Genomic DNA, 25,589 nt, shown 5'->3' on the forward strand with positions numbered 1-25,589 from the left:
GGATACACACACGGATACACACACACACACACCAAAACACACACACACACACACACACACACACACACACACACCAAAACACACACACACACACACACACACACAGAGGTCGTGCAGACTTATCTGGAGTAATCCATAATGATATCACTTTCCGGGCGAAAGCATCAGGCCCCAGTACCACTTTCTGAGCTTCAGCTCCCAGAGGAATGTGATGGTGGCTCATTATTCTAAAGGACTTAAGCTTGTGTACACGACCGAAGACCTAAAGGTTTTTTTCTGCAGCTTAATGCACCCACATTGTCCCTATTTCTGATGCCAGACCAGCCTGAACAGTTGTAAAAATAACAAATAAAATTTAAAAAATAAATGTTGTGGTGGTATCTATGGTAAGTGTGCTTATTTTCAATCCTCTCTACATTTGGCAGATTTGAACCAGTTTTCTCAAACTCTCCATATCCATCCTAATTGGAGGATATATATAATGTATGTTTTAAGTTGAGCATTCTTCAGGAGATGAAGAGTTAACAGTTGAGACATTAACCCATTGAAGTGTAAAATGTGGCAATGTAAAATACACTACACGATTAAAGTATGCGGACACCTGCTCGTCGAGCATCTCATTCCAAAATCATGGACATTAATATGGAATTGGTCCCCCCTTTGCTGCTATAACAGACTCCTATCTTCTGGGAAGGCTTTCCACTAGATGTCGGGACAATGCTGTGGGGACTTGCTTCCATTGAGCCACAAGAGCATTAGCGAAGTCGAGCTCTGATGTTGGGCAATTAGGCCTGGCTCGCAGTTGGCGTTCCAATTCATCCCAAAGGTGTTCAATGGGGTTAAGGTCAGGGTTCTGTGCAGGCCAGTCAAGTTCTTCTACACCGAGAGAACGTGTTTCCACTGCTCCAGAGTCCAATGGCGGAGAGCATTACACCACTCAAGCTGATGCTTGGCATTGCGAATGGGGATCTTAGTCTTGTGTGCGGCTGCTTGGCCATTGACAACTATTTCATGAAGCTTCTGACAAACAGTTCTTGTGCTGAAGTTGCTTCCAGAGGGAGTTTGTAACTCGGTAGTGAGTGTTGCAACCGAGGACAGATGATTCTTACGCACTACACGCTTCAGCACTCGGCAGTCCAGTTCTGTAAACTTGTGTGGCCCACCACTTTGAGGCTGATCCATTGTCGCTCATAGACGTTTCTATTTCACAAAAACAGCACTCACAGTTGACCGGGGAAGCTCTAGCAGGGCAGAAATTTGACAAGCGGATGTGTTGGAAAGGTGGCATCCTATGACGGTGCCACGTTGAAAGTCACTGAGCTCTTCATTCTACTGTCAATGTTTGTCTATGGAGAGTGCATGGCTGTATCAGCAGTCACCTGTCAGTAACGGGTGTGGCTGAAATATCCAAATCCACTCATTTGAGGGGGTTTTACATACTTTTGTATATATAGTGTACCTTCTAACTATTCCACACTAGAATGCCCAGATATGGTTGGATTTAGTGCTTTTCTGTGAATAGCTGTAAGCCGCTTATGTTTTCTTTTCTCACTTTAGGCTGGCTTTGGCTCAGGGATATAAACCCTGTGATTTCACATAGAAAATTGCTTTGTTTTTTGCCACTGATGTAAGGACTGATTCAGACAGAGTCTCCTGGTCAGTCTAAGAAGTGAAACCCAGGAAAAAAGACTTGAGAGCATGTATGTATCTCTAGTCACTCAGATCACCTGCTGATTCAGAACATGTTGCTGCAAACCAAAGGCCTGTGTTGATGGAGATACAGTACATTGAACTCACAATGAAAAGTGGATCAAAGGAAAACAAAGAGCCTCTTAATCAGTGATTCTGCGCCAGCGTTCAACATGAGGAGAGAGGGAGAGGGAGAGGTCCAATCCCAGTCCAATTTCACCCTCTTCAGCCTAGGTAAACTAGGGGAAAGAGAGGCCGCCCTGGGGACTAGAGACCAAGGCAGAAACCCACACCAGTCCCACACTTATCCCCTCTGATTTGTAATGTTGTTCAAACAGTAATCCCACCATGGTCTGTCTCCCAGCTGTCTCTGGTTAGGGCTCTCACATCACACATATAAACACACCGTCCTGCCTGCCATGATGCCCTAACCAACCAGGACGACTGATACCCAATCAGGGCTTACTAAGGAAATACCCCTTATTAAGGACACACACACACACACACACACACACACACACCTCTATATCATGCAAGGTCCTGCCAACATATACTGTATTTTGCTCACCTGCACAATAGAATGATAACCAAGTTCTTTGTCGTCCTATTTTAAGAAGAAAATGTGGCTCCAGAATAAGACATTTACAGCAGACTAAACAATAGGACTATACTATGTGGAGACTGCAGACAGTTACATGCATTCTGGTTAATCTTTCTGCACAGCCATAGTGCAGTAGCCTATAGTATTATAAACCCAAAGCTGTTTCAAAGAATTAGCTGTAAAGCCAGTAGAGGGGGTATTAGAACTAAAAGTAAGAGCCTGCCACCTGTGTTAAATAACCTTGACAATTATTATCCCTGACCCCTCCCTCTCTGTTGTGATTGGTGACATCAGCGGTTGCCCCACCTTGACAGAGGTAACGGGCATGGTGTGTCAGGGGTCCAATCAAAAGGGGACCATCGCGCTCTCCGAGATGCTTGGCTGGTGTGTAAAACCCATGAATTCAGACAAATAAAAGGTGTGATGGGTACACACTCAGAAATATGTTGCATAAGGAGCACAGAGCCATCACCCAGCTGCCAGGGCACTGGGAAAAACAAACAGGGAGAATTTATACAGCTCTTCCAGAGGAGGGGGCATTAATACGTCTGGTGGCTTAACGTATCGTTGTAATTAAAACACACTTTCAGATGGCAGTGCACCTGGAGGTGGCAGGACTCCAAACCCCAGCACCGGAGCTGCTTTCAATTATCTTTAATGAAAACCCTACTGCTACCCAGCTCAGCCACTCAGGGTCAGTAGGAAGCCTGATCAGATTCTCATCAACCTTCACATAGCACCTCATAATGAACGATACCCATATCAATCTCTTCCTTTTATCTCTTCTATTCATCGATGTAGCAAAGCTTTGTGTTGTATATCCTGAAATGTTTCATAAAAAACAGAGAAATGGGGTGTGAGTTTGTTTGTATCTGGCAGAGAGCCTACATGCAGTGTTGGACGTAACATGGTGCACATGGCTGGGTTTTGTGTGTGGGAACATTATAGGAACAGAAACAACACAAACCTACAATGAATGAATGTACTGCAAAGAAGACACATGAACAGACAGACAGAGACAGACAGACAGACACTCCCCCTAGCAGGCACAAACATTCTGTTCCCTTTTCTCTAGCATTGAAAGCCTACAATCTGCTTGAAGCATGCTATTAAGTGCACTGTCTAAAGTCATCCACAGAGGAGCTGATCGCTGTGGGTTAGTGCTTTCACTCAACCTCCATCTCCATCCTTCTACAGGCGTCACTTTGCCCATGCTAGTGAGCTCAGTGGCAGAGGGGAAGTGGGGATTAATGATACAATGACATGCAGGGCTGATGTGTCAGAGTGGGGTGTGGGGATGTGGAGGGAAGTGGCTGCCCTGCATACAGGAATGAGTTTTCATCATCACAGCACTGTCGCTGTGCATTACGCTCAAGCTCTTAGTTCGCCAAAGGAGAGCAACCCTGGAATGAATGGGTTAGTGCTGAGGGGTAAAAAAAATAATAATTGCATCCCTCTTTTACACTCTCGAGTCAATTTTCACAGCTCCGTACACGCCAAGCCTGTGCTAAGGTCACCTCACATTCTTATTTTAGAAGCTCTGTGTTGTGGTTCTCAGTACTAGAGTGCACTCTGCAACCACAAGCAGACCCCCTGAGGGGTGAAGTGGTAGACAAATATGTCAGTGAAAAGTATCTAAATACTGTGTTAGAATGAGAGGAACATGGAGGAGGGAACCTTTCAGCATCACTTCAGGCCAATGTTCCTTTTAAAGCACTAAGATCATGGTCATGGTGCCTCTCTCTCTCAGTGACTCCCTGTGTCTCTTCCTTGTTGCACACCATGTGACCGAGGAGATATTATTACAGCCTTGTGTCTCTGTCATGGCAAGTCATCAAAGTCTTTTTAATATGGCAACATAGATAAGTGATGATATCAGTAAACAGTAATGCTGTGTATCTAAGCCATGCACAGCAGGTCTAGTTGAGGTCCTTCTTCCAGTGTAATCAGGAAGTTGGTGGTAAGGTTACTGAGCACCAGTACTGAACACCACCAAATGACAGTCCCCACCTCCCCATGCTCGTTCCGGGTAGGTGGTTGAAAATCCCTGTGTGGAAAGGGCCTGCCATTACCTTACTTAGAAAAGCATTGCTCTCTGCTGAGAACTCCTGTTATTGTGAAGTATAACTCAAGCACAGAAATGGGTGGAATAAAGGTATGATTACTCAAGCTAGCGAGTAAGGGCAGGAAAAGGAAAAACCCCTGTAAGAAACAAGGGCTGAGCCCAGCAGCCAAGCGCACCCAGCTATGGTAGACTGCAGCAGAGATGGATACCAGTGTTATGACAGGCAGGCCATACTACCCATCCACTCACTCACACAATCACAGCTGGCCTCTGTGGAGGAATATGAGCAGCAACATCCAATTCAAACATGACGGAAATGAACAAGACTGACCTACCTTACAGGCTACGAACAAAACAGGTTTTCATTTCAATAATGAAATGTGAAGCTAGTTCAGAATTCCACAATGAAGGTTTGGCTACAGAAGCGTACAATGTACTGAGTGCTACATTGTAGAGTTAGAAGTGCAGTGTGGATGTATCTCACTGAGAAGGTTATGATTATGATGTACTGTATAATATCAGTTTGCAAACAATTGTATTTTATTACAAAAATAATCTAATAAAGCATATGTGGTCGCTTTCCGATTGTATTGTTGTTTTAGTACATTTTTGTTGAGTAAGGCAGCTCCCAAATGCAACTGTTTCAGCCTTGCTCAGTGCTTTCTGTGGTGGAGGGGCAGACAGAGAAATTACAGAGCGTAGGCATCATTGATTTTCTCTGGTTGCGCGTGATTGGCTCAGCGTGCTGTCACTTTTGGGAACACTACGTCACCGCAGCACCTGCTGGGGGAGCTAGCCATCAAAAGCTCATCTTTAGTGCTCTGTTTATTTACAGTAGAAGTGCCCGCCCAAGAAGGATTATTGTCATTGACCACAGATACAGTAAATCAATGTGTTATGCCCGGTAACTTTGACAGGACTGAGGTGTCGACTACATAGCGAGCTAATTGATTAACACGCACTGTTAGCACGTCTACAAGCTAGGTAGCTTAGGTAGCTAAAACATGTCGACTAGCCTAGTTATATCGTAGCAAATAATAATCTAAGTTAGCGTTATAAAGAAAATGATAAAACATCTCGGTGCTCATTAACCACCAAAACTAAAAAATATGGTCAACCATTAAAATAAAGCAAACTGGGAAAGAAGATTCAAGTCAAGTGGTTGGTGGTGGAACATGGAGCAGTGGCTAACATCTGTTTGGAGATAGGCTAGCTATAATATCCTACAGGCTACATGTGTTAGTGTTGATGTTTGATGGCAGACTGTAATACCCATGGAACCACATGTAGAAGAAGGGTTAGTTAAAAATATATTTTATCGAATTTTGCAGTATATGAAGTGAGGGAATTGAGTTATAAACATTGCATATTGTTAACTGGGCCCGTCTGTAACAGGCAGGCAGGCAAACGCACGCAGTGTCTCAATATTGGAGACCGATTTCTAGGTCGTTTACTATATAAAAGTATGATCGACTACAATGGTCTTCCGTGCAATAAGAGCTAAAGATATGGGAAGTAGCCATTCACTGATCATAACCCAAATGTTATAACGTTTGTGTGTATGTGGCTCAAAACTCAATTCTCAAATTTGTTATTACTGCATTCAATGTGTATCCAGTACTGTGTAGTAGTGTACTGGTTTTGATGCATATGAAATTTGTTGATTGAGTTTTCCCCACCAATTTTTTCATGTTAAAATCGCCACTGGACATCAGAGATCAGAGTCAATACGATTTGTGATTATCCAGTAGTAATATTACTAAATGTTAGTGTCAGGGAATATTGGATAACTAATACTGGTTGAAAAGTGGATTGATTTTGTAATTCTAATTGAATGTGCTCCAATCAAACTATTATGAACTCTGATTATAATATTTTTCTGAAAGAAATAAAATTATCCTTCCTCTTATCTGAACTCTCTCAGCTGTGAGTGGCAGGAACCAAAGAGCTAATCACATCAGTCCATCACACACAGCTCCTTCTAACCCCCCCCTCCCAAAGTCATCATAGCTGAGAAGTCTCAAGAAGATCTTCAACCTCTAGTTAGAGTTCAGTCGGATAAGTTTTTATTTATTTTATTTTACCAGGCAAGTCAGTTAAGAACAAATTCTTATTTTCAATGACGGCCTAGGAACAGTGGGTTAACTGCCTGTTCAGGGGCGGAAGGACAGATTTGTACCTTGTCAGCTCGGGGGTTTGAACTTGCAACCTTCCGGTTACAAGTCCAATGCTCTAACCACTAGGCTACCCTGCCGCCCCAGGAGTTACACATGTATTCCTTTCTACATTACTGTATCAAAAATATTTTTGGTTTGAATTCAGAAATGTTTTCCTGCAAGATAAGATCAGGTGATAAGTGAACATTTCCAAAATCCACAGCCTCAACCTAACAAATCAATGAGGAGAGCTACGCTTCAGTGATGCTCAGCATGTGGAGTAATTTTACTCAATCATAAAACCATTAGGAAATCAACTTGATAATTTGATTAATAATTACTGCATGTGGCTTAGGGGCCTTGTAATATATGACACACTATTTGCTTTTGCATTTCAAATGCTTTAAAAAAAACATTGCACTTCTGTATCTGAACGTGTGCATGTTTGTGTGTGTGCATTTGTGTGTGTATCCTGCATGTGCTTATTAGTCCATGTTAACAGAGGCTGGACGCGGGACATTGAATTATACATGAACAAGAGAATTCCATCTCAGTAGGGACACACTGTGACATAGGTGCACAATCTTCTGATAGTCCTGGGATTCTGTCTCCAAGCTGTTTAAATGGCATTTGTGTTGGGTTTGGCACTGATAATCGAATCCAATTATCATCATTATGCTGCCATGCAGAGACGGAAATCTTATTTAAGGATTACATTACAGTTTTCCCTGGAAGCGAGGCTAGTCTTCTCTTTATCATCACCTTATCTGCACCACTCACCACACTGGGCTGAGGCTCTGTCTGTTTCGGCGGGGTGGGATAACGAGAGTCTAGATCCTCTGTTAACACTCTGATGAAGCAATTAAAGAGGGAGCAGTGCAAGTAACTCCCCTGACTGCTTAATCTACTAAATCCTGCTTGTTGTCCCATTGGTGCTGTTTAAAACGAACCTACTCCAATGTAAATATGATCCTTAGTCATGCAAAACAGAGCTTGATAATATACACTGAGGTTACAAACATTAGGAACACCATCCTAATATTGAGTTGCACCCCCTTTTGCCCTCAGAACACGCTCAATTCATCAGGGTATGGTGTTGAAAGTGTTCCACAGGGATGCTGGCCCATGTTAACTCCAATGATTCCCACATTTGTGTCATGTTGACTGGTTGTCCTTTGGATGGTGGTCCATTCATAATACACACGGGAAACTGTTGAGCATGAAATACCCAGCAGCATTGCAGTTCTTGACACAATCAAACCAGTGAGCCTGGCACCTACTACAATACCCCATTCAAAGACACTTAAAGCTTTTGTCTTGCCCATTCCTCCTCTTAATGGCACAGATACACAATCTATTTCTCAATTGTCTCAAGGCTTAAAAATCCTTCTTTAACGTGTTTCCTCCCCTTCATCTACACTGATTGAAGTGGATTTAACACTTGTCAGTCTATGTGCCTCAACTTTGGACCTCGAAGGCAGTTCCACTCCCTTTTTTCATTGTCTAATCAGGGACTGATTTAGACCTGGGACACCAGGTGGGTGCAATTAATTATCAGGTAGAACAGAAAACCAGTAGGGTTGAATACCCCTGGTCTATGTCATGGAAAGAGCAGGAATTCCTAATGTTTTGTACACTCAGTGTACTTATAATTTGGGGCGGCAGCGTGGCCTAGTGGTTAGAGCGTTGGACTAGTAACCGAAAGGTTGCAAGATTGAATCCCGAGCTGACAAGGTACAAATCTGTCGTTCTGAACAAGGCAGTTAACCCACTGTTCCTAGGTCATCATTGAAAATAAGAATTTGTTCATAACTGACTTGCCTAGTTAAATAAAGGTAAAATAAATAAATAAAAATAATATATGCCATTTACTAGACACTTTTTTCCAAATGTGACTTACAGTCATGCTTGCATACATTTGACTTATGGGTGGTCCCGGGAATCGTACCCACTACGCTTGCGTTGCAACCACTGTGTTGTGTGTTAGACAAACCAAACTCTCTAGGTCATCACCCTCTGACAAGATGTCATCGGCCGGCTGCTCTGGCAAAGACCCTCTTCCAGTGAGCACCTTACCACCTGCTTTAAGCTCCTTCCACAGAGGCTATCAATCCCCTAACTGCTGAAGTTAGAGGACACAGTCAGACAGAGACGGGGGAGAGGAACATGTTACTGACTTCCAGCAGGGCTGAAGACATCTCTGAAAATAGTCAGGCTGACCTACGGGGTAAATCAGTCACCTTCACCATGCCAATGCATTCTCATTTTGATTCCACAGAATACAGTTCTAAACCAAGAGGCACAACATCGCGATACTTGCTAGAACGCTTCGTGAAGCAGACTCGACCGGGATTTGGGAAGACAATGGGAGAAGTGAAAATGTCATTTTTATCAAAAACAACTGAACAACAGTTCAGCATGAGATGACCAATGGACTTAATGAAGTGTTTCCGCACATAAGCTTAGTTAGCCAATGTCGCCATGACATTACCTTTGAAATGGCGCTGTACTCAATGGCCGACAACCCAACTTTGTTATTTTGTGATTATTTTGTAAGTAGTTTTTACTTTATTTTCAGGAAATGTATCCGCTATTATTTCTTACAACCGACAAGAACTTTTGAACATTAGATTGGCACCTACTTATCCCAATTCCCTCCTCAACCTCAACTCATCTGCCCTGGGCTCTCTCTTTAATTCCAACCCAATTTTTGGGCTACCCAAGAGGAAAAGCTGTCATTACAGAGGCAAGGGGGGGGGGGGGTCCTGGTGAGATTACGGCGAAGGAAAAAAGGCCACCTCTTCCCTCCATTCTGCTGGCCAATCACTTGATAAGAAGATGGATGACCTCCAATTGCAGATTTGCTACTAACGTGACTCTCGAAACTGCAATATTCTTTGATTTTCTGAAACAAGGCTCCCGGACAAGATACCCCCATGCCTATCCAACTCGATGGATTCTGCATTCATCAGGCAGGCAGGCCAGTGGAGTTGGGGAAATCGAGGGGGAGAGGTTTGCCTGTACATTTACACCAACTGGTGTGCTAACTCCAGTGCGGTGGAAGTGTCGACCCGATGTTCACCCATATCGGTCAAATGCCGACCCTTCTACCTCCCAAGGGAGTTTTCAGCTGTTATCGTGACTGTTGTATACATTCCAACTCAGGACAAGAGAGAGACTGCTTTTCTGGTTGCCAGCTATTTTAATTCCGCATCACTAAGACACGTGATGCCCAACTTCCATCAACACGTTTCAAATGCCACTAGGGGCGATAAAGTCCTAGACCACTGTTATTCTACTCACTAGCAAGCATACAAGGCCCTCTCTTGTCCGCCATTTGGCAAATCAGATCATGACTCTTGCTTTCTCTTTACAAGCAGAAACTCAAACAAGAAGTACCCATGACTCGCTAAATTGAGAAATGGTCACTAGAATCTGAGATTATGTTACTGGACTGCTTTGCTAGCACTGATTGGAATATGTTTCAAAACTCGATAACATTGACCATCTCAGTCATTGACTTCAAAAATGCATCAGTGATGTTGTTCCCATGGTGAGGGTTTGCTGCTTCCCTGGATTAATACAGAGGTTGGTGATAAACTAAAGGACAGGGCAACTGCACACAGGGCTATCGCAGACAACCCTGAGGCTACAACCGAGGACAGGAATAAGTACAAGATGTCCTGTTATGACCTCCACATAGTCATCAAACGAGCAAAAGGACAATATAGGAATAAGGTGGAACCATATTACACAGGCTCTGACGCCCACCGTATGCGGCAGGAGCTACATTCCATTATGGATTACAAAGGAAGACCCAACCTTAATCTGCCCAACGACGCCTCTCTACCAGATGAACTCAATGCGTTTTATGCATGCTTTGACACCAGCAACATTGTCCCGGGTTTGAGGGCTGTCACCAACCCAGAGGATTGGGTGATCTTGCCCTACAAGGCCAATGTGAAAAGGGTCTTTAATCAGGTCAACACCTGCAAGGCTGCGGGGCCCAATGGGATTCCAAGGTGCATTCTCAGAGCATTCGTAGAACAGCTAGCAGGCATATTAACAATAATTTTCAACCGTTTGTCCCAGTCTGTAATCCCCACATGATGACCACCATCATTCCTGTTCCCAAGAACTCTAAGACTTCATGCCACAATGACTACCGCCCTGTAGCACTCACTTCTGTAATGGGGCTGGTTATGGAACGCATTAACTTCACTATCCCAGACACCCTAGACCCACTCCAATTTGCATAACCCCCCAAAAGATCCATAGATGACGCAATCTCAATTGCTCTCCATACTGCCCTCACCCACCTAGATAAGAGGAATAACTATGTGAAAATGTTGTTCATTGACTACAGCTCAGCGTTCAAATCCATTGTCCCCTCCAAGGTCGTCATCAAGTTTAGGAATCTGGGTCTGAACACCTCCCTCTGCAACTGTACTTCTTGACCGACCAACCCCAGGTGGTGAGGGTAGGCCACATCACCTCTGGCATGCTGACTCTCATCACTTGGGCCCCACAGTAATGAGCCCCGTCGATGGACTACAGGAAAAAGAGGACCGAGCATGCCCCCATTCTCATCGACAGGGCTGCAGTGGAGCAGGTCGAGAGCTTCAAGTTCCTTGGTGTCCAAATCACTAAAGACTTAAAATGGTCTAAACACACATGCACAGTTGTGAAAAAGGCACAACAGTGCATCTTCCCCCTCAGGAGGTTGAAAAGGTTTGGCATGGGCCCTCAAATCCTCAAAACGTTCTACAGCTGTACAATTGAGAGCATCTTGACTGGCTTTATCACTGCCTGTAATGGAAATAGCACCGCCCTCAATCGCATGGCTCTACAGAGGGTGGTGTGGACAGCCCAGTACATCACTGGGGTTGAGCTCCCTGCCATCCAAGACATCTATATCAGGTGGTGTGGAAGGAAGGCCCGGAAAATTGTTAAAGACCCCAACCACCCAAGCCATAGACTACTCTTTCTGCTTCCGCACAGCAAGTGGTACCGGTGCATCAAGACTGACAACAACAGGCTCTTGAACAGTTTCTATTCCCAAGCAATAAGACTGATAAATAGCTAACAATAGCTATACGGACTATCAGAGTTAACCTTGTATCTTATTGACCTTTTATTTTTTATTTTTGCACTGTCTCTATGCACACACACAGGGCCCTACACACTCACTCCATCATCTGCTCACTCACACATAATATGCACATACATTTAAAGTGACTATATACACACGCAGACCCACTCACATACAAGCTGCTTCTACTCTGTGTATCTTATATCCTGTTGCCTAGTCACCTTACCCCTATACATATCTACCTCCATCACTCCAGTATCCCTGCATTGTAAATATAGTTTTGGAACTGACCCTGTATATAGTATTGTTACTTACTTATTGTGTTCTTCATATTTCTTCTAATTTCTTGAGTGTTTTTTCTAGTATGACATAGTTATTAATTATTGCATTGTTGGGTTTTGAGTTTGCAAGAAAGGCATTTCACTATACTTGTGCATGTGACATTAAAACGTGAAACTACAAGGGTGATCTGCGATTTCTGATGGAGAAGCAGTTTCTAGGAATCTTTGACAGTGCTTTTCCTACTGACTCATCACAAAGCTGAGGTTGCTGGAGGTGTAGCGTTTTGTATTTAGATTTTTTTCATGCCTTTATTCTTCATTGTGCTTTCTCACCCAATTCCCTGCTCTCTCCATCAGCTGAGTCTTCACCTAATGTGTGTGAGAGAGCCCCCTCTTCTGGGACTGCTACCTAATGTGATCCGTAATGAATTTTGTGTTACATTAGGCCTGTATAAATGGACGGAGAAGCACAGACTACAAGTGTCCGGGAGTCGGACTTAATCTAATGACAGCCAGGCAGAGACAGAACCAATTAGAGGGAGAGGGCCAAGTCGCTGCTGCTGCAGGGACTGCAAATGAATAGGTACAAATCAAATCAGGGCCTAATAGACGCGCTGCGAGAGGAGCCAGTCGATGCTAATAGCATTAGGGCCTCGTGACCTCCCAGCTCAAAGCCACATCGGCCAGATAAACTTCCATCGGCCCTTCAAGGAAAAATCAAAAGACCTCTTGTTCACTTAAGGAGGGGGAAAGAAACGTTGTTGTTGTCTCCTAAACAGGTAAAACATTTGGGTCGTCAGCATGGCAGACTGCCCCTTCAGGGTTTTAATATGAATTACTTAATACATCATTTCAGGCCCTTTAAAATATAGGCAGCTTTTTGCCAGCTTATCTTTGCAAAGGAATACATCACTTGTTTACAAAGAGACACTGTGACTCAAGCACATTAAAGGAAACTGGGAAATAAAATGAAGGTGGAATAAAAATGCCAACTCGATTTGTTGTGCTTATTGAGAGACATACTTTATAGGGTGCACTTGACAAACGGACACTGTAGAAACACTATGTGTGATTCCTTTTTGCAAACATTGTAGAATAAATCAAGAGTTATGATGTTAAGACACATTAGCAATATATACTGAGCATACAAAACATTAAGAACTATTACATATAAGTGTTAAATCCACTTCAATCAGTGTAGATGAAGAAGAGGAGACAGGTTATAGAAGGATTTTTAAGCCTTGAGACAATTGAGACATAGATTGTGTGAGTGTGCCATTCAGAGGGTGAATGGGCAAGACAAAATATATAAAAAATATATAAACGTAGCATGCAAAAATTTCAACTTCATATAAGGAAATCAGTCAATTGAAATAAATTAGGCCCTAATCTATAGATTTCACATCTGTGGTCCCAGATACCTTAAAAAAAAGGTAGGGGCGTGGATCATAAAAACAGTCCGTATCCGGTGTGACCACCATATGCCTCTTGCAGCACAACACATCTCCTTCACATAGAGTTGATCAATGGCTGTGCGAACTGGAACACACTGTCAAACATGTCAATCCAAACATGCTCAATGGGTGAAATATCTGGTGAGTATGCAGGCTATGGAAGAACTGGGACATTTTCAGCTTCCAGGAATTGTGTACAGATCCTTGAGACATTGGGCTGTGCATGAGATGATGGCGACAGATGAATGGCATGACAATGGGCCTTAGGATCTCACCACGATATCTCCGTGCATTCAAATTTCCATCGATAAAATTCAATTGTGTTCATTGTTCGTAGCTTATGCCTGCACATACCATAACTCCAACACCCCATGGGGCACTCTGTTAACAACCTTGACATCAGCAAACCTCTCACCCACATGACACCATACTGCCATCTGCCCGGTATAGTTGAAACCAGGATTCATCCGTGAAGAACACACTACTCCAATGTGCCAGTGGCCATCGAAGGTGAGCATTTTTCCACTGCTGAACTAGAGTCAGGTCAAGACCCTGGTGAGGATGACGAGCACGCAGATGAGCTTCCCTGAGACGGTTTCTGACAGCTTTTGCAGATATTATTGGGTTGTGCAAACCCACAGTTTCATTAGCTGTCCAGGTGTCTGGTCTCAGACGATCCCTCTGGTGAAAAAGCCAGATGTGGAGGTCCTGAGCTGGTGAGGTTAAATGTGGTCTGTGGTTGGGAGGCCGGTTGGACATACTGCCAAATTCTGTAAATCGATGTTGGAGAGGGTTTATGGTAGGGAAATTAACATGACATTTTCTGGCAACAGCTCTGTTGGCCATTCCAGCAGTCAGCATGCCAATTGCCTGCTCCCTCAAAACTTGAGACATCTGTGGCATTGTGTTGTGTGACAAAACTGCACAAAACTGCACATCCTGTCAGGTGGATGGATTATCTTGTCAAAAGAGAAATTCTTGCGAAAAGGGATTGTGCATGACATTTGAGAGAAATAAGCTTTTCGTGCATATGGAAAACTTCTGGGATATTTTATTTCAGCTCATGAAACATGGGGCCAACACTTTACATGTTGCGTTTATTTTTTTGTTCAGTGCAGGAAGGTGTAAATCCATCAAATAAGGCATTGCTGACAGTGATTTATAAATATCTTGAGACATTTCGGAGGTATGAGTGGACCATGGACTACATGTGACCACACTGAGGAAATGTAGACGCAATGAGGTGAACTGAGGACAACACTACAGATTAACCCCAGTTAATGGGTTATGAGGGCAACCATGTATTTCCAACTGATAACATTATGACTGCCACGGACACTTGAGTGACAGCAGTAAATCAAATATTTAGAGACTGTGAACATTACAAAAAAATATATATTGACATTGACTTAAAATTATATGCATATTATCACTGAGATAATAACAAATTAAATAAATGAAATAAAATACTAAACTTGTAATCTCCAACTATGTTTGACAATGTAAAATGCACTATATATACAAAAGTATGTGGACACCCCTTCAAATGAGTGGATTTGGCTATTTCAGCCCCACCCGTTGCTGACAGGTATGTCAAATCAAGCACACAGTTGTGCAATATCTATAGATAAACATTGGCAGTAGAATGGCCTTTCTGAAGAGCTCAATGACTTTCAACGTGGCAAAGTTCGTCAAATTTCTGCCCTGCTAGAGCTTCCCCGGTCAACTCTAAGTGCTGTGAAGGGGAAACGTCTCGGAGCAACATCGGCTCAGCCGCGAAGTGTTAGGCCATACAAGTTCATAGAACTGGACTGCCGAGTGCTGAAGCGCTTAGCACGTAAAAATCGTCTGTCCTCGGTTGCAAAACTCACTACCGAGTTCCATACTGGAAGCAAAGTAAGCACAAGAACTGTTCGTCAGGCGCTTCATGAAATGGGTTTCCATGGCCTGGCAGCCGCACACAAGCCTAAGTTTACCATGCCCAATGCCAAGCGTCGGCTGGAGTTGTGTAAAGCTCGCTGCCATTGAACTCTGGAGCAGCGGAAACGCGTTCTCTGGAGTGATGAATCACGCTTCACCATAAGGCAGTCTGTCGGACTAATATCGGTTTGGCGGATGCCAGGACAACACTACCTGACCCAATGCATAGTGCCAACTGTAAAGTTTGGTGTAGGAGGAATAATGGTCTGGTCAGGCCTAGGTCCCTTAGTTCCAGTTAAGGGAAATCTTAGTGCTACAGCAAACAATGAGATTCTAGACAATTCTGTGCTTCCAACTTTGTGGCAACAGTTTGGAGAAGGCCCTTTCCTGTTTCAGTATGACAATGTCCCCGTGCAAAAAGCGAGGTCCATACAGAAATGGTTTCTCAAGATCCGTGTGAAAGACCTTGACTGGCCTGCACAGAGTCCTGACCTTAACCCCATCGATCACCTTTGGGATGAATTGGAATGCCGACTGCGAGCCAGTCCTAATCGCCCAACATCAGTGCCCGAACCTCACTAATGCTCTTGTAGCTGAATGGACTCAAGCCCCTGGAGCAATGTTCCAACATCTAGTGGAAAGCCTTTCCAGAAGAGTGTAAGCTGTTATAGCAGAAAAGGGGGGATCAACTCCATATTAATGCCCATCATTTTGGAATGAGATGTTCGACGTGCAGGTATCCACGTACTTCTGGTCATGTATTTGCTCATTTCCTGGAAGAGGAGCAGGATAAAAGCTACTAAGGAGAGAAGGATCAGAGGAAGTTGTATAGTTTCTGTGATTACAGATAGGACCATAGAGATAGACAGAACAGAGGAGTGCAGTGCCCTTGCTGAACAGATATCTCACACACCAAACGCCGCTGGGTTATCACAGGGCAGGGATGGAGCCCTTTGATGTCGGGGCCCCTGGCTATCTGCACTTGTCTCCGGGGCTCCCTGGCCTGGCTCAGCCACACATTGGCCCCTCTGACAGCTGCTAATATACATGCGAGAGTGGGGAGCAGGCAGTCGCTGCATAGCGCTGCTGATACGGAGAGACGACCACTATCTACTGGCTGAACACTCAGCCAGTCCGGGCAGACTCACACACAGCAGATAACTTTTTACCACTTCATAAAAGCTGTCTGAGCATGTCTGTTATTGACTCCTCAAAGGATGGGTCTGTTCCCAGGCTAACATATTTACCATCAAAGAGCTGGTGGGTAGGTTTCTTGAGGAGTGTGAAAATACAACAAAAACAGTTATGTATAAACATCTCTCTACAGTACCATCAGAATGTATTCATAACCCATGACTTATTCCAAATTTTGTTAAATTAGATGGGGAGTGGCAGTGTATAGCAATCTTCAAGTCTTTCCACAGATTTTCAATAGGATTTAATTCAGGGATTTGGCTGGGCCACTCAACGAATTTCACATTTTTGTTCTGAAATTATTCCAGCGTTTATTTGGCTGTATGCTTGTGGTCCTGTTGTAATGTAAATCTTAGCCCCAGTCTAAAGTCGTTTCCACTCAGAAGCAGATTCTCATCAAGGATATGCCTCCATTCATTGTTCCCTCTATCCTTACCAGTCTCCTAGTCCCTGCCACTGAAAAGCATCTCATAGCATGATGCTGCCACCATGCTTCACGGTAGGAATGGTGTTAGACAGGTGATGAGTTGTGCCTGGTTTTCTCCACACATACTGTAGCGCTTTGCATTCAGGCCAAAGAGTACATTTTTGTCTCATCAGAGCACAGCATCTTTTGCCTTTTGCCCTCAGAGTCCCCCATGTGCCTTTTAGCAAATTCTAGGTGTGCTGTCAAGTGCCTTTTCCTCAGGAGTGGCTTTCTTCTGGCCACTCTCCCATAAAGCCCAGATTGGTGGTCCTGTAGAGACCGTAGTCCTTCTGGCAGGTTCTCCCATCTCAGCAAAGGAACGCCGTGGTTCTGTCAGAGTGGTCTTTGGGTTCTTGGTCATCTCCCTGACCAAAGTCCTTCTTGCCCGGTTGCTCAGTTTGGTCGGATGGCCAGCTGTAGGCAGAGTCTGGGTAGTTCCATATTTTTTACATTTCCCAATGATGAAGAACACTATGCTCTTGGAAACTTGTATACCCTTTGTTTAATACCCTTCCCCAGATATATGTCTCATCACAATTACAATATATCTCAGAGATCTACGGACAGTTCCTTGGACTTCATGGTATTGTTTCTTCTCTGACATGCTCTTCTTCTTTTTGGGGATTTGGTTGGTGGATCACATCCATCTTTTAGATGCATAGACCGCCACCTACTGTACTGGTGTGTGAGGCCATTCACGGTCTATCTACATTACATGATGAAATACTAGTCTAAATTCTAATGTGACCACTCCTTAAATCTCAATAGTCTAAACTCTTAACCTCTCTTGGTTAGTGGGCAGTATTTTACATTTTGGATGAATGAGGTGCCCAATGTAAACTGCCTGTTAATCAGGCCCAGAAGCTCGGATATGCACATGCATGGTAGTATTGGATAGAAAACACAAAATAATGTCTGTGAGTATAACAGAACTGATATGGCAGGCAAAAACCAGAGGAAAATCCATCCAGGAAGTGGGATATTTTTGATGTGGGTACTTTTCTATTGAATGCCTATACAGTATCTAAATGGTTAGGACCCAGATTGCAGTTCTTATGGCTTACACTATATGTCAACAGTCTTTAGACATTGTTTCAGGCTTGTATTCTGAAAATGCCAGGACAAAATATTATCGATTATTTAGACAATAGACAACCTGAGGATTAATTATAAACATCGTTTGACATGTTTCGATGAACTTCACCGGTACTATTAGGATGTATTCGTCTGCATGTCGTGACCACCTTTGAGCCAGTGGATTACTGAACAAAACGTGCCAACAAAAGTTTTTGGGGCATAAAGAGGGACTCTATCGAAGAAAACAAACATTTATTGTGTAACAGGGACTCTTGTGACTGCAACCATATGAAGATCATCAAAGGTAAGTGATTAATTTTATCGCTTTTTCTGACTTTTGTAATTCCTTTACTTGGTTGTAAAATGTTTGTATGCTTTTGTAAGAGGGGCGCTGTCCTCAGATAATCTCATGGTATGCTTTCGCCGTAAAGCCTTTTTGAAATCTGACACAGCGGCTTGATTAAAACAAGAAGTTCATCTTTAAGACAATGTATGACGCTTCTCTTTTTATGAATGTTTAATTTGACTATTTCTGTATTTTGAATATGTCGCTCTGCAATTTCACCGGATGTTGGCCAGGTGGGATGCTAGCGTCCCACCTGCCCATAAGAATTAACATAACCTCTACCCACATCTCAACATTCTGAAACTCTAAAGTAACTTCGACCCATATCTCAATAGTCTACACTCTAACGTAACCTGTACTTACATAATTTACCTGCTTCTCGTTTATCTAATTGATCAGCTCAAACAGCACCGGCTCACCTTCCTCTCACAAATCATGTGATGCCATTCACAGCCTACCTACATTACATTCTTTGATATGATACATAACCTCGACCCACTTCTCAATAGACTAAGACCGACCTCAGCCTCCCAGTGACTTGGACTACAGGCACGTGCTACCACACTCAGCCAGCTGCATGTGTGCAACTCTCTGATATGCACTGTAAACTGCAGGACCTTATATAGACAGGTGTGTTTCTTTCTAAATCATGTCCAAACAATTGAATTGGCCACAAGTTGTACTGGCATATCAAGGATGATCAAAGGCAATTGGATGCATCTGAGCAATTTGAAGTGTCATAGCAAAGGGGTGAGAATATGTATGTAAATGAGTTATTCCTGTATTTCATTTTCAATACATTTGCAAAAATGTTGAAAAACATGTTTTCACTTTGTCAGTATGGGATATTGAGTGTTGATGGGTGAGACAATTTTTTAATTTTTTTTATCCATTTTGAATTCAGTCTGTAACACAACAAAATGTGTCAAGGGGCACTGTAAGCATCTCATTCTTAAAATATTTGTAATATTACATTTAGATCATCAAAGGTGAGATAAAGGGAGAGTTTGATTTCCCACACCTCATTGAGAGGCTAGAGCTATCCTTTCCACCTTCTGGACCTGTCATTGGCGTGGCAGCTCTTGGTGGCGGAGTCGGACAGACAGTGTGAACAGCCCAAAGTGTGGCTGCGGATCGCTCTGTCTGTACATACACACACTTTGTCTGCTGCAGTTATTTTAAGGTCTAGGGTCCAGTCCAGGGGAAGTGTGATAAAGAAGGGGCAGCAGTCTATCTGGATGTCAAGGTCAGGAGTTCATCCTCCGGACCCAGGCCATCTACTCTCCTCCCTCCCTCAGTCTGTCTGACAGCCAGCCATGCACCACATTCCACTCCCTTCACACCCAGCTTTTAAAATGGCACGATTAAATAACCATGTGTCTCCTGAGAGAAAGACAGAGAAAAAGAGAGAGAAGAGAGGAGAAAAGAGAGTGAGAGAGCCCATAGAGCGCAGACAGGCTCTTCTATGACTAGCCTCTGCCAGAATTCATGTTCTCCCTCTCTTAAACATGGGAATCTCCACCAAGCAGCAAAGGGATATATGGAATACGGTAGACAGAGTGGAAATACATAATTAGAAAATACAACTGTGATTTTCTTCACTGTGAAAATAAAGGAGTGAGAGATTATATCTAAGGCAGCTGTTGGCAAATGCCTGCTTACGTATCTCACAGCAGTGACATTTCCTTATAGATTTTATAGAGCAGAGTGTTGGAGGGAAAAATAAATATGCATGTCCTTTATACATACATTATTACAAATGGGTGACCCTTGGAATCAAACTCACAACCCTGGCAGTGCCAGCGCCATGTTCTACCAACTGAGGCATACAGGACCACATACACTGCCACAGTTTAGGAAAAAGTACTCGATTGTCATACTTGAGTAAAACTAAAGATACCTTAATAGAAAATGACTCAAGTAAAAGTAAAAGTCACCCAGTAAAATACTGCTTGAGTAAAAGTCTAAAAGTATTTGGTTTTAAATATACTTAAGTATCAAAAGTAAATGGAATTGCTAAAATGTACTTACGTATCAAATGAAAAAGTAAAAGTACAAATGATTTCCTATTCCTTATATTAAGCAAACCAGATGCACGATTTCTATTTAAATGTTTTATTGACAATTGGCCAGGGGCACACTACAACACCTAGACATAATTTACAAACAAAGCATTTGTGTTTAGTGAGTCTGCCAGATCAGAGGCAGTAGGGATGACCAGGGATGTTCTCTTGATAAGTGTGTGAATTGGACAATTTTCCTGTAAAAATGTTAAGAGTACTTTTGGGTGTCAGGGAAATGTATGGAGTAAAAAGTACATTATTTTCTTTCGGAATGTAGTGAAGTAAAAGTAAAAGTTGTCAAAAATAAAAATAGTAAAGTACAGATACCCCAAAAACTGCTTAAGTTGTACTTTAAAGTATTTTTACTTAAGTACTTTACCGCACTGCACTGCTATTAGCATAACCACACTGAAATGTCAGTCTCTGGCCACGAAAGCCCACTAGGCCACGTTCATTCAAAACCAGTGAAGGAATTTGAGGTTAACAGGTTTGATTGAATAGGGCCGACAGTAGCTAATCACAGAATGGTGTTGTAAAGCCCTATTTACTGAAGGAGTCAGATAAGTAGTGCCCTCTACCTTTCTTCCCCTCTGATCTATGCCCTAGCTTTCAGCTATCTATGCCCTGCTCTTACAACCTCTTAAAGTCCAAACCTGACACTATTCCCTGTAAGCCTCACAACAATCCTCCCCTTCTCTCCCCACACCCCCAGTTCCTAAAAGAAGCCCAGCGTTGGCACAGAGTCCCCTGGCGGCCCATCAGTGCCCCCCTCAGAGACCAGAACACTGACAGCCCTGCAGACAAGAGTAACGCCGCCCACCTCTGCAGCTCGAATGGCTGCCACAAGTTCTTAGCTGCGATGTGTGAGTGTTAATGTGGATGTAAGCCCCCAGGATCAACCTCCACCACATGATAGGTGACTCCAGGAGTGTCTTCCCTCCTCCTCATGCCCAGGGAACTACCTCACTTTTATTATATTAGCTAGAGTGTCGGCGGTTAAATCATTTACCTTTTCTCTCTCTTCCCTCCCTCCCTCCCAACCCCATTTTCACCCTGGGCTCCGGGAGTGTTAGTAATCCTATCAATAGCAGCCTTCTGAGGGATTTGACTCTCTCACACACAATGGAGCTCTGCCTCAGCTCCTCTCTTTCTTCCCTCCCCTGCCTCTCTAAAAGTCATATCTGGAGCATCTGAGGAGAAAGAAAGAGGGTAAAATCTTTCAATTGGCTTTAAACCTAAGAGAGCATAAAGAGCGCCTTCAGCGTCTGCTGTGTGTGGCACTTTCAACACTGTTCCTCTGTGTTTTATTGTAGAGCTGAGGGGACCTTTCATAGCCAAATAAGCCTGCTTCCATGCCTCAGGGCATCTCGCTGTGTGTAGCAGTGGTGACTAGGATCTCAGACATGCTCAACTTTAGATGACATTGAGAAACATCACTTACAGTAACCCTGATAACCGTACTGACAGGATGGGGGACTGTCGAAAACAAGATATGATTTCTACAAATATCTAGATGGATAATATCATAGATTAGTACATAATAACTAGTAAGACCAGAGACGCAGTACTGTATATGCCATTATCTGCAAAGTAGGCTGATAAGACATACAGTAAGAGGGAGTGAGAAGGAGCAGTAGTGAGTGGGTAGCAGTGCTATGTGTAAGCCTTGAGTGTTATCTACTAAGCTGCTAATGTGCCTCTGCTCTGATTAATGGTCTGATAGCCAAACTCTACCTGTGTGGACAGACAGGGTTGTGTCCAGATTGGGAGCTCGAGAGTCTTTCACTACTTTTCTTAGGGATAATGCATTGGCTAGCGTGGCACTGTGAAGTAGTCACCATAAAGGAGACTCACGGTCCAATCTACAGTAGGTCCTACGACACACAGCCACAGCAAGGACAAATGATCCCAAAGTTGTGATGTATCTAACGATTCAAAGCAGTTGGTACGATCAGTGCATTCCTTTGTACTCAGAGTACAGTCAATAGAGAAAAACAGTGTGGGAAATGAATGGGGTCTTTTTCAGTTCCAATCCAGTCTGCTCTGCCTGGACTTTCTCTCATGATTCTTTTCTCCCAGAGTCTTTAATGGCACTGCTGTCTGAAATGGACTGACAGCATCAGTAATGGATTCAACATGGGCACTGGTGGAGACTGAAGGGTTAAAATAACCTTGACAAAGAGCAGACGCCAAAGGGTGTGCTCACTGACAAACCACTGACATGCCCATGACATCTGGATGAAGGGAGCCTCCTTCCTACACACACACACACACAGACACACACACACACACGTCCATGCCTTGCTGGGTTCACATTCTGGTGTGCGTTCAGCTGTCATCTCTCACATTGCGATGGTGTGTAAGGCTTGGGTATTCTCCCTTCCTGGGCCCTGGTCATACAGTACAGTATAGCCTGAGCACCAGGCTCCCTGAGTGCTTCTTTTACACCTAGCTCAAACCACCCAACTACCACACAGCTGCGAGAGTGTTGCCTGGAAGGCTTCCAGGAGCCGAGTTAAACAAATGAGCTCTCCAGACTCTGGTACCCCCGAGGATGCGTTCTGAGAGTCACATTATGAGTGTAATGGGTGGGCTTTATATAAACAGAATATTGTGGTTTACAATGAATAATGAATGAGGCAGCAGGCTGAGAGGAAGTTGGGGGTACACCTAGATGTCAGGGGACCTAATGGATTCCGAACAGGCTTGTGTTACAAGCAGACTAAATGAAGCAACGCTCTGTTTATGCTGACATGTAAATGTGCTTTAAAGCTACTTTACTGGCAGGCAGTAGGGCTCCGGCATGCTCTGCACCACTTATCAATGACGTCTCGTAGAGAGAGACAGAGCGGATCACAGAGATGCAAAAAGAAATACATACACGTAAAGAAAAGTGAAAACATGACACTGTTGTTGGCTAGTTGCATTGTAAATAGAGGCTAGTGTCAGTGATGTACTGCACAGAATATTAAGGAGTGTGGTATAGGGTGTAAACGGTAGGGGAGTAGAGGTGCAGGGGTGTAGGGGCGAGAGCGTTGCTGGAGTCATTAATCAGGGTGCCCCTCCCTGTTGGTTCCATTCATCAGACCTGAGTTTCAGAGGGAAACTCGATCGGACCCCTGGCTGCCTGGGTCAGACAGTCCACATCAGGCGATTGATGACCAGCCCCTTTCACCTCCACTCCCCTGAGCTCTCCATGTTCACACTACCCTCTCATAACACTATTACACATCCCCACTGTACAGTATGTGATGAGAGACAGCATACTGTAAAGTCCAACAGAGCTGTATTACAGTTTTTACAATCACTTGGGCACTCATTTCGGAATAACCTTGATAACATTTTTCAAAACTCTAGACACGAATCTCACAACCAATGATCAAAATGCACATTTTTCCCAATTGCTTGGCTACAATACACATAAAGTTAAGATCATTTGTTCATTGAACTAAAATCACCTGTTCAAAATGACACAACATAACATCAGAAGATTACTATTTCAAAATACAATTCACACATTACATCTGAGATAACTGTCTATTCAATTCATTACAATGATCTAACTATCAATTGATACAACTGCTCAAAATGATAAGTAACTGTTGCATTACTCTTAATGCATAGTTTTATGAAAACTGACTAACAATATTCCATGTTTAGATCATGAAAGTTTCAGGATAACAAGATCCATTGACACCAATTACTGTGGAACATGAACCAATTGGACTACATGATATATGGCTGTAATATTTCATCATCATTCTTTATCAGACAGTTTCTATGGTCCCATGTACCACTTTTCCAGACCATGTTTTCAGATTTGACATTACTGTACACTCACTGGCAACTTTATTAGGTACACCTATATCTAGTACTGGGTAGGACCCCCTTTTGCCTCCACAACAGCCTGAATTATTCATGGTGTTGTACGTTAAGAGATGCCCTTCTGCACACCACTGTTTTAAACAGCTGTTATTTGAGCATTTGTGGCGTTTCTGTTAGCTTGAATGAGTCTGGACATTCTCCTCTGACCTCTCTCCTTAACAAGGTGTTTTTGCCCACAGAACCGCCGCTCACTGAATGTGTTTTGTTTATCGCACCATTCTCTGTAAACTCTGGAGACTGTAGTGCGTAAAAATCCCAGGAAGGCAGCTGTTTCTGAGATGCTGGAATCACCATGTGTGGCATCAACAATCATACCAAGGTCAAAGTTGCTTAGATTACTCATCTTGCCTGTTCTAATGTTTGTTCGAACAACATCTAAAGCTCTCTACTCTATATACTCTATATATTGAGTTGCAGGCAGCCACATGATTCGCAGTTCGAATGTAACCTTCCTTGATGAGCTAAATCAGCTCTGTAGAGATGATGGCATGACCTATGCCATTGTGTGGGATAATGGCATGCTTCCACCATGCTCAGAATGGTGCAAGCCTGGTTTCAGGCCCAACCGCAATTTACCACCCTGTACTTACCTCCATACTCTCTTTTCCTTAACCCGATTGAGGAATTTCTCTCCTCATGGAGGTGGAAGGTATATGATAGGCGCTGTTACGTTCCCCAGTTTATGTGTTGTAGTTTGTGTTTGTGCATGTGTTTATTTCAGGAAATGGCTTCCGGAAATCCTTCAAACAGCTGATTGGTCGACTCCAGGGCTAATTGGAGAGCTGACCCCGCCCCCTCGTCAAGACGCAGCTGTCTCCAATTACACATTCCTTCAGAAGCTATAGAAAAAGCCAGTGTTCTGTTCAAGAGAGAGTGCTTTTTGTAGAGAGATTTGCTGGGAGGTCATTAGAGAGTGCTTTTTGTAGAGAGATTTTCTGAGAGATTTTGCTAGAGGTTGATTTTGCTAGAGGTTGATTTTGCTGAGAGTTGGTATATTTTGTGAGTTTGTTGCTCAGATAGAGCTTATTTGATGTCGTTTGTTTGAAAATTGTTTAATATTCTGTTTCATTTGTTCCCAGGGGGAGAAGGGGAAGGCACCTTGGGAGTGCTTAGGCAAGAGGCCCGCGGGCATACATATACCCGTAGCATATTCGCTGTCTAGGCACACTAGGTAAGACCTGGGCGGACCACCCCCTGTATTTTGGTTAGGGCACCAGGTGGTGCTAAATTAGGTAAGTAGTGGGTAGGCAGGTAAGATAGGAGAGGGGGAGGTTTTGAGATTTACTTTCTTTGCTTTGGT

General features: G+C 43.4%; 1 protein-coding gene across 1 annotated transcript in view; it reads right to left on the reverse strand.

Moving 5' to 3' along the window:
* Positions 1-25,147, reverse strand: part of LOC115105780 (T-box transcription factor TBX2b-like) — a 43,629-nt gene extending 18,482 nt beyond the window's left edge. The window contains exon 1 of the mRNA XM_065007433.1: positions 24,880-25,147. The gene's annotated coding sequence lies outside the window, so the exon portion shown is untranslated. The remainder of the gene's footprint in view (positions 1-24,879) is intronic.
* Positions 25,148-25,589: the final 442 nt, after the last annotated feature.

Source organism: Oncorhynchus nerka, linkage group LG22, assembly GCF_034236695.1.
Source record: "Oncorhynchus nerka isolate Pitt River linkage group LG22, Oner_Uvic_2.0, whole genome shotgun sequence".
NCBI classification, from domain to species: domain Eukaryota; kingdom Metazoa; phylum Chordata; class Actinopteri; order Salmoniformes; family Salmonidae; genus Oncorhynchus; species Oncorhynchus nerka.